Genomic DNA, 10,213 nt, shown 5'->3' with positions numbered 1-10,213 from the left:
TTCACCCTAATCTAAACTGCAGTTTAAATACATGAGTTCATAATGATTCTTTAAGAATTTGGCTACCTTTGAAGGATGGTAGGGTGTCAATTCCGTATTTTTAACACTGGTTTTTCTAAAAAACAAAACAAAGCAAAACAAAAAGAATTAGGCGTTTCTGATTACGTTCTTATAGAAGTTGTGCTGGATGTTTTTCCTCAGTGCATCTCCATGAGTATTTTTACAAATCCGTCTGTCCTTTGCATTTCTTATAAACTGACACTGGGAACTACAGGTTTGATCGTATTCAGGTTTGAAATTTTGAGTCAGATTACTTCATAATAGGAAACTCTATGCAGACCAAGGCCCAGTTCCTTCAACAAATACAATGCACAAGTAGTTATAATGATAGAGGGGAAATCTTTCCATTAAAAGTGGCTTAAGTGACATTTTTTAGGAACAGGCCACACTAAACTTTATTGTTTAGGGATACACAATTGGGTGGCAAAACTGTAAAGCAAAGCATGGAAATGATTTTTATGTTACCTGGATACAGGTAAGCCGCTGTCTTCCCTCCGGAAGGATGGGGCATGTGGTGGGTTCTGGGTGGTTGGTCAAGGTTTAGCCCTTGACTTGGGTGGTAGTTACAAGAATTTGCCTTATAATATTTCTGTATTATGGACAATTGTTTGATATAGTTTATGTATCTGTGCTATATTTTAAAATAAAAATTTAAAAAAGAAGTCAGGATAGTGATTAATTTTGGAGAGGAGGGTTTAAAGAGAGCAAGAAAGTTTTGAGGACATGGTGACATTCTCAATATGGGTCTAAGTGGTGGTTATTTGGGTTTGTGTAAAAATGTGTCAAAATAAACATCAATGATTTCTTCACTCTTCTGTATGTATATTTTACTTAAGTAGATATTTTTAAAAAGATATTTTAAAAACTAAAATGAAAAGAATCACAAGAAAGGCTTCCTTAGACACTGCTTAATTTACCCTTCATTTTTAATTTTAGGAAGTGTTGCCTTTTAGAGTCATCTGTGTCATGGGAGAAATACATAATTTCATACTTGATTTAGAAGGAGTCCAGATGCTATTACATTGTTTACTTGGCGCTGTGTGGAAGTGTTGCTTAAAGACAGCCTTTCAGTGCCAGAAATTTCTTTGCAATATATCATATTAAACACCAATGATTTGTGTTTTAAATTTTGGCAAATGCTTTTCGTACCATTTGATTTCTTACCGTAAACTGTGAGAGCTATCTGCAGGGAATCTAGGCCTTTCCTGTTTCTCATTTCCTTCATTTTGGGAGATAACATCACGGTATAGAAAGAGAGGACCCAGTTACTTCCAAATCCATAGATTCATCAGGGCTGGGAAATGTCAAATCAGCACCTGAATAAATAAAACACGAGCCCATTAGTGTGAACTTTTGTGACCTGTCAGCATCATTAGGTTTTGCCGTGCACAGGGAGCCAGATGGTATAAGGCCTTCAATAACGATGGCATCTCTCGAGAGAGCCCAGCAAATCCAGGCTTTGCTTTTTGAATAAGCATTCCGATGTTTACTTTCCAGGCAGGGACCTCACTTAGCTTTCAGGTTGCTGTAATTCAAACCCTGACCTCCTAGGAGTCTTTCCACCCTGCTGTGAATGGATGCACCCAACTAGATTCCGTAGTGGAACTCAAATCCACCGACCTAACACACATCATGACCCCACAGTCAGAGAACCTTCACCAGACCTTATCCCTGATACTAGTACTCTCAAAGGTCATCTCTGTCAGGACCCCTTTGTTTGAGAGGATCAACTTATTAAGTTTACCATGTAAGCTTGGGCTGTGAACATTAATGTTTAAAACTGTAAAGTTTCAAAACAAAAAAACTTTTCTTAAACAAAAGAAACCAAGAGAAAAAAAAATTTTTTAAAGGAAATAAAAGAATGTAAATTTTACAGGCATGGACCTAGACCCAGATTCAAATCCCAGCCTTGCCACTTACTTACTAGCTGTGTAACCTTGAGCAACTTACTAAACTGTTCCAGGCCTCAGTTTATTCATCTGTAAATGGGGAACATGTCATCATCCATCACACAGATGGGAACTAAATGGTATTGTTACGTATAAAACACTCAGAACCGTGATGACAGTAAGCACTCTGTTTGTTATTATCATTAGCTGTGTGAGGTTTGCACAAGTAACTTACCCTCTCTGTGCTTTAGTTTCCTTATCTAGAAAATGGAAGTAATGAAAATAAGACCTACCTTATAAGGTTATTATCATAGTATAGTCCCTTTCTAGTCCCTTTCAGTCTCTTCTGTGTACACAAACTCTGAACAGGATGAAAGAAAATCATAATTTTAATAGCCCTTGAATTCATTTTTTTCAGTTGTCATGTTTTAACTTATCTTTTTTCTTCCAGTTTTATTGTGATATAATTGACATACAGCACTGTAGAAGTTTAAGGTACACAGTATAACAATTTGACTTATATACATCATGAAATGATTATGGCAATAAATTTAGTGAACATCCATCATATCATATAGATACAAAATTAAAGAAATAGAAAAAAATTTTTTTCTTTTGATGGGAACTCTTAAGATTTGCTCTCTTTCTACCTTTCCTATACAACATACAGCAGAGTTCATTATATTTCTCACGTTCTACATTATAGTCCTAGTACGTCCCTTGAATTCCTTTTAAAGGAGACCTGACTTCCTTTAGCAAAATTCTTTAATAATATCACTTGGGTGGAAAGTGCGACTGTCAGGGCATTAGTAATAGTCAAGGGGGCACAAGAAAAGCTAAACCACTTGGGAATAGGAATGAATAGAAATGCTAGAGTGCAGACAGAGGCAAGTAAAGGGAAAAGCAGAAGGGAGGTTGAGAAATGCAATGAAATGGCTGAGGGTCTTTAGAGAACCAGAAGGTCTACTATTATCATTTTATTTTTGTTACATAAACGCCACCCGTCTTCTGAAAGCAAGTAGTCTATTACCACCAACAAAAGCTTTCTGTAAGTGTGCGTGCATTTATGTGTGTGTGTATTAGTGATGGAAACGTGCTCAGTTCCACGTTTGTGAGTGGTGTAGGAGGGAGACTTCGTGCCTGAGTGTGGCCGAGACAGACTAGTTGTTCACGAGCATCCTTCATCTATTCAATACATCTTTCCAAACAGGACTTCTGAGTTCTAGCTAAGGATATGGATATACCCAGGTATATATATATATATATATATATATATACCCAGCTGAAGTCTCCATTTCCTGTTCTCTTGCAGCCAGGTGTGTACACATGAAAAGTTCTAGCCAATAAGACTGGAGAGAGATAGTGAGCGCTACCTCCTGGCCTAGATGATTACACCCTCAGCACACCATGGAAAAGACCGCGCATTGACACCAGGTCCTGGGTTTTGACAGAGATGCAATGACTTGTTTAGACATCGGGCTGCCTCCCTCGAGGAGGAGCTGAGTGTGTCCTGCACCAGCAGGAAGCAGGTTGTAAACGTGATGCAGACTTTAAGTGGCCTGACTCTCTAGTGTCAATTTCATTACAAAACTAGGTTTCAGAGAGAGCAGCGGACAAGAGAGCTATTCTCAGAGAGCAGAACCAGAATCTTGCCTAAAAGTTACTCCACTGCCAGGGCAGGGGGCCTTCACATCTTGTCCTGCAGAAATTGATCAACGCTATGGACCACTGGGTGCCGGGTTTCCAATGTTTTTTCTTTTCCAAATAAGGATTTTTATAGCAGCTGTCCTTGTCCTAGTCTACCATTTCGTACTGCATCTCTGGGAGGGACCACAGACAATGTGGGTGTTGTTTTGTACGTGTTGGGAAAGGCTGTCTCATGCACGCAGTCTTTGGGCCCCAACTCTGCTGCATCAGAATGGGCCTTGGGCCTGAAACACTTCCTACCAAGAGATAAAGGGCCCACACAGCCTGTGCCGGGCTTATCGCCCTGTGTGGGAATATCTTTCCTTGTTTCATGCTCAATGAGTACTCTTTTGTCTCTGCTTAAAGCGTGTGTGTCAAATGGCAGCTGGCCAACCCCACAGCTATGTCTGTCCTTTGCAGGGAAGGGACAAGATTCCTTCAACTGCAGCACCGAAAGAGTACGTATAGGCCAACTGCCCTGTGTCACTGCCAGGAACAAGCCACTGGCCAGGGAACACTAAGGCACACAATTGAAGCTAATCTTACTCTGGCTCCTTTCTGTGTAAGTAAAGCTTTATTTCATCCAGTGCTGTCTTCCTTGGCCACTTTGATATAAGATGCAATGGGAAGAAGTTTGGACTTCTATTCCTGCTGGTTGGCATAGTGGTAAACTTTGCTATGCTTCCTTCAGTCGGAGTCCTCCACTGGGATTGGTAACTGGTGCATGGTACTCTGCTCCACAGTCGGTCATCAGATCATGAGAAGCTATATCTAAACTTGATGGAGGAGGAGGCATAACAACTTGATATCCTAGCTATTAAGACGGATGAGGTGTCTCACTTGAGGAGGTGTGAGTACCTTCTCTGCATTGGAAGAGAGGAGAGCATTAACATTTAGGGATCCAGAAGGATCAACAGTGACAGAGATCTAACCATAGCCATATCCATGCCCCACTTCTTATTTTAATTTTTATTGGAGTATAGTTGATATATAATGTTGTGTTAGTTTCAGGAGTATAGCAAAGTGAATCAGTTATATATATACATATATCCACTCTTTTTCAGATTCTGTTCTCATACAGATCATTACAAAGTATTGAGTAGAGTTCCCTGTGCTATACAGTAGGTCCTTATTAGTTATCTGTTTTATATATAGTAGTGTTGTATATGTCAACCCCAAACTCCCAATTTATCCCTGCCCTCCCCTTCTACATAAGTTTGTTTTCTACATCTGTATCTATTTCTGCTTTGTAAACAAGTTCATGTGTACCATTTTTTTTAGATTCCACATATAAGTGATATCATATTATATTTGTTTGACGTACTTCACTCAGTATGACAATCTCTAGGTCCATCCATGTTGCTGCAAATGGCATTATTTTGTTCTTTTATGACTGAGTAATATTCCATTTTGTGTGTGTGTGTGTGTGTGTGTGTGTGTGTGTATATATATATAGATAGATAGATATAGATATAGATATATAGATATACCATATCTTCTTTATCCATTCCTGTATCAATGGACATTTAGGTTGTTTCCATGTCCTGGCTATTGTAAATAGTGCCGCAATGAATATTGGGGTGCATGTATCTTCTTGAATTATGGTTTTCTCCAGATATATGCCCAGGAATGGGACTGCTGGACCATATGGTAACCCTATTTTTAGTTTTCTAAGGAACCTCCATGATGTTTTCCACAGTGGCTGTACCAATTTACATTCCCATCAGCAGTGCAAGAGGGTTCCCTTTTCTCCACACCCTTTCCAGCATTCATTGTTTGTAGATTTTTTTATCATGGCCATTCTGACTGGTGTGAGGTGATACCTCATTATAGTTTTGATTTTCATTTCTCTAATAATTAGTGATGCTGTGCATCTTTTCATGTGCCTTTTGACCATCTGTATGTCTTCTTTGGAGAAATGTCTATTTAGATCTTCTGCCCATTTTTTGATTGGGTTGTTTGTTTTTTTGATATTGAACTGCAGGAGCTGTTTATCTATTTTGGAGATTAATCCCTTGTCAGTCACTTTGTTTGCAAATATTTTCTCCCATTCTGTAGATTGTCTTTTGGTTTTGTTTATGGTTTCCTTTGCTGTGCAAAAGCTTTTAAGTTTAATTAGGTCCCATTTGTTTATTTTTATTTACATCCATGCCTCCCTTCTTCCATAATGACAGCCATTACTGGACTCATGTCAGCCACCAAAAGCTACACTTCTCAGCCTCCCTGGCAGCAAACGGGGTCCATGAGATGTGAGCAGGATTAATACGTGCCACTTCCAGATCATTTTCAGAAGAGTTAGGTATGCCCTTCCCTGGCTGTTCTTGCCCCCTTCCCAAGAATGCTTGGAAGATGATAAGAACTTCAGACACTGACCAGACCTAGACTCTGTATCTGTAGACAAGTACTTCTCTATCTGTGATGGAGGACAATCTCTCATGGAAGAATACTTTTGAAATATACTATAAAATTAAATCTCTAGAAAACATGAAATGAATAAAAAATGGAGACAATTTCCAAATGTTTTACTATTTGACTTCATAATATTGATAACAAAATTATATTTCAAAAAATATAATAATAAACAACACAGACATGTTATAAAACTAGGCACATTAAACATAACAGAAGACATGCAACACTTCTTCACTGAAAGGAATAGAATATTGCTCTAAGAAATTAAAGAAGACCTAAATAAATGGTGCAATATAATATGTTTTTGGATTGGAAAACACAATATTATTAATTCTCCCCATGTTGATTTATAGATTCAATGCAATGCTGATCAAAATTCCTGCAGACACTTTGGGTGAAATTGACAAGCTAACTGTAAAATTTGTAATGAAATTCCTATGGACCTAGAACAGCAAAAGTCATTTTTAAAAAGAGTGAAGGTGGAGAAAACTATCTGATTTCATGATTTACTATAAAGCTACAATAATTAAGACAACGTGGTTTTGGTAAAAGAAACCACGTAAAGATGACTGGAACAGGAAAGTGACTCCAGAAGTAGAACCACTTATCTATGGTAAGTTTATTTTCCACAAACATGCCAAGGTAATTCAACAGAGAAGGGAAAGTCTTTTCTACAAATAGTGATGGATGACAGGATATCTGAATTTTTAAAAACTGAACATTAATCCTTACCTCACACATCATAAAAATTAGAAGTGTATCATAAATCTAAATGAAAAAACAAAAAATTGCAAAGCTCTTAGGAAAGAACCTAAGTAGACAATCTTTAAAACCTTGAGGTAGGCAATGTTGTTTTAGGACACAAAAAACATAAACCATAAAAAAATGTTTTTCTGGGCTTCCCTGGTGGCACAGTGGTTGAGAGTCCGCCTGCCGATGCAGGGGACACCGGTTCGTGCCCCAGTCCCGGAAGATCCCACATGCCGCGGAGCGGCTAGGCCCGTGAGCCATGGCCGCTGAGCCTGCGCGTCCGGAGCCTGTGCTCCGCAACAGGAGAGGCCACAACAGTGAGAGGCCCGCGTACCGCAAAAAAAAAAAAAAAAAAAGTATTTCATTGGGCTAATAATGTTAAACTATGAATTTCAAACTGGCTTGGCGGCTGGGCCGGGGGCCTCGTAGCTGACGTGGTGTTTGCGATTGAGGGCACAGCCAACCTGGGGCCCTATTTCGAGGGCCTCCGCAAGCACTACCTGCTCCTGGCCATCAAGTATTTTAATGGTGGTCCTGCTGCCGAGACGGACTTCGGGGGAGACTGTGCGGGGACCCAGTACAGCCTCGTGGTGTTCAACACAGTGGACTGCGCTCCCGAGTTCTAAGTACAATATCATGCTCCCACCAGCAGCGCCTATGGGTTTGTCATCTGGCTCGATGGCATGAAGTTCATGGCGGGGTGGGGGTGGGCGGGGCCAGAGCTGCAGCCTCATCGCTGAAGGCGTCAGCAGGGCTCTGCAGCTGTTCGATGACTTCAAGAAGATGCCCGAGCAGACTGGCCAGACACACCGACTCTGCCTCCTTACTGTAACTCGCCCCTCTACCTGCTGCCTGCTGTCGAGGGCAACACATACTCTGGGTGCACGACGGAGACCCTCGTGCAGAAGGCTGGGGAGTGAGGAATCTACTTCTCCATCGTGTTGCCCTGGAAGCTGCCTGCCCTGCAGCTTCTGTTCGAGAAGGCGGCTCCTCCCGCCAGGCTGGAGCCACTGCAGCCACCGACAGACGTGAGCCAGGACCCGAGGCACATGGTGCTGGTGCGGGGGCTTGTGCTGCCCGTCGGGGGTGGCTTGGACCCAGGCCCCCTCCAGCTAAAGCCGCCCCTGCCTCTAGATCCTCCCTCGGGCGCCCCGCTCTTGGCAGCCCCCCAGCAGCCTCTGCGCTCTGCCCCCTCGCAGTACCAGGTCCCCTGAGTGCAGCTCAGGTGGCCGCCCAGAGCGTCGTGGAGGCCGCCAAGAACCAGAAGGCTGGGCTGGGCCCTCGCGGCGCCCATCAACCCTCTTCAGCAAGCCTCTCCAGGAGTGGGTCCGCCCCTACAGTCCGGCCCGGGCCTCCCGGTGCCCCCAAGCCGCCTCCCACCTTCCCAGCCCAGCCTGGTCTCCACTGTGGCGCCTGGTCCGGTCCTGGCCCCCCAACTGGGCAGCCCGGGGCACTGTTCAGGGCGGGCACTGTTCTCCGGCCCAGCTCGGGACCCTGGCCCTCGGCGGGCAGCAGTCAGTCTCCAACATACTCCTGGCCTGGCGCGGGATCCTCGAGTGGCAGGAGAAGCCCAAACCTGCCTCTGTGGCGCCAACACCAAGCTGAGTAGGTCACTGCCTTCTCAGGTCTACCTGAGTCACGGTGAGAAGCTGAAAAGACGACGGCGCTGATCATGAAGCTCATCCCCCAGCAGCTGCTGAGCACCCTGCGCCCTTTGTGGAGCTCAGGGATGGTCCATTTCCACTTCACCGACAAGGACCTGGACTCCCTCCGAGGTCTCTACCACATCCTGGGCAACGGCTTCGCGGGCTGTGTGCGCTTCCCCACGCGGCCCCCCGGGGGAATGCTGCCGTACTCATTCAAGAAGGTCTTCATGGGCCTCATCCCCTAAGACCAGAGACACATTGCCAGCGGCATCCGGGAGGTCATCACCAACCACAAGCGACTCCAGCAGCAGAAGCTTGAGCAGCAGCTCTGGCCGCCGCAGCCCCAGCCTCGGGGGACTGCCCAGGTGCCCCACAAGGCCCTCCTGGAGCGGCCCCCCGCTCACCCCCTGCCGGCCCCACCCATCGGCCCCAGAACCCCGGGGCCGACCCCCAACTGCGGAGCCTCCTCTTCAACCCGCCACCGCCCTAGACTGGGGTTCCCCCGCCTCAGGCCTCTCTCCACCACCTCCAGCCACCACGGGCCCCTGCACTGCTGTCCCCACCGCACCAGCCGCCCATCCAGTCCTGGCCTGCGCAGCTTCCCCCCAGGGCTCCACTGCCAGGTCAGAGGCTGCTCAGCAGGGTTCTCTGGGGCCCCGTCCCCCAGCCAGGCCTGCAGCCCAGCGTCATGGAGGATGATATCCTCATGGACCTCATCTGAACCCCCAACACCCAAGAAAGTTCCTTTTAACACACACACACACACACACACACACACACAGGCTGGGTTAAGAAATAAAAATAATTATGAATTTTTAAGATAGTATTATAACTATCAATAATTACTAATGTTTTGAAAAGTTTTTAAATCATGACATTTTCTCAAACTGAAATTAAAATATCACACGCTGTACCAGGGTCCTACTGCCCATGACTAGTACGCCGAAGATGTCACATGACCTTCACCACACCTGTGTTCTCAACATCCACACTGCAATACAGTCTGTTGAGTGAGACCGTCATGCACTTGCAGGTGACAGCAAGGTCAAATTTCTATGAAAGTTTCTAAATGCTCACACACTTTCAGAACCTACCTCATCACGGACCACAGCGTGCAGACCACACATGGAGTAGCAACTGTATTTCTGGGGCTTTTGTTGAAATGGCTCAGCCTGTATCCCAATATTACCGTTTTTGAATATATTTCCTCATCTGATTTGAAATGTCATCATATCATAAACCAAGTTCTCATATATAGTTGGTCTTTTTCTAGGTCTCATATTTTATTCCATTAGTCTTCACTAGTGTCACAGAGTTTTAATTACTGGAATATTTCCTTCTGAAAAGTTTCATAATCTTCTTCTTTTAGGGCTATTCATTTCTTATTTAATTCATACTGTTCCTGGATATTTGAGAAGGTGCTAACAGATACTGAAAGCGTGAATGACTATGTCATCAAGGTCCAGCTCAAGCCTGAACTGAGACAATCATAGAATTCGGATTGGAGGATGCAGGGTCCCTGGCAGAAGTGGGTCATGTTAGAGTCCAAGGAGTCTCTTAGGATACACTCATCATAGGGAAAAAAGAGAGGCGTGTAAGTTTGGGTCTGTGATGAAACCTTATCATCAAAGGGAAGGAGTACATTAAAATGTCTAAGTCCTAAAGAAAGAGAATGTAGTGAGTAAAAATGAAAACATCTGTTTATGTGTATTAGATCTCTGGGAGAAGCAGATTCTCAACTGTATATATATAAATAAGAAAGCAAGAGCC

General features: G+C 43.8%; 1 pseudogene; it reads left to right on the top strand.

Moving 5' to 3' along the window:
* Window positions 1-7,198: 7,198 nt before the first annotated feature.
* LOC136124986 (mediator of RNA polymerase II transcription subunit 25-like) lies at window positions 7,199-9,164 on the top strand (annotated as a pseudogene).
* Window positions 9,165-10,213: the final 1,049 nt, after the last annotated feature.

Source organism: Phocoena phocoena, chromosome 6 (assembly GCF_963924675.1).
Source record: "Phocoena phocoena chromosome 6, mPhoPho1.1, whole genome shotgun sequence".
Taxonomy (NCBI): Eukaryota; Metazoa; Chordata; class Mammalia; order Artiodactyla; family Phocoenidae; genus Phocoena; species Phocoena phocoena.
The sequence above is the reverse complement of the archived record's forward strand: the minus strand, read 5'-3'. Positions and strand labels throughout refer to the sequence as shown.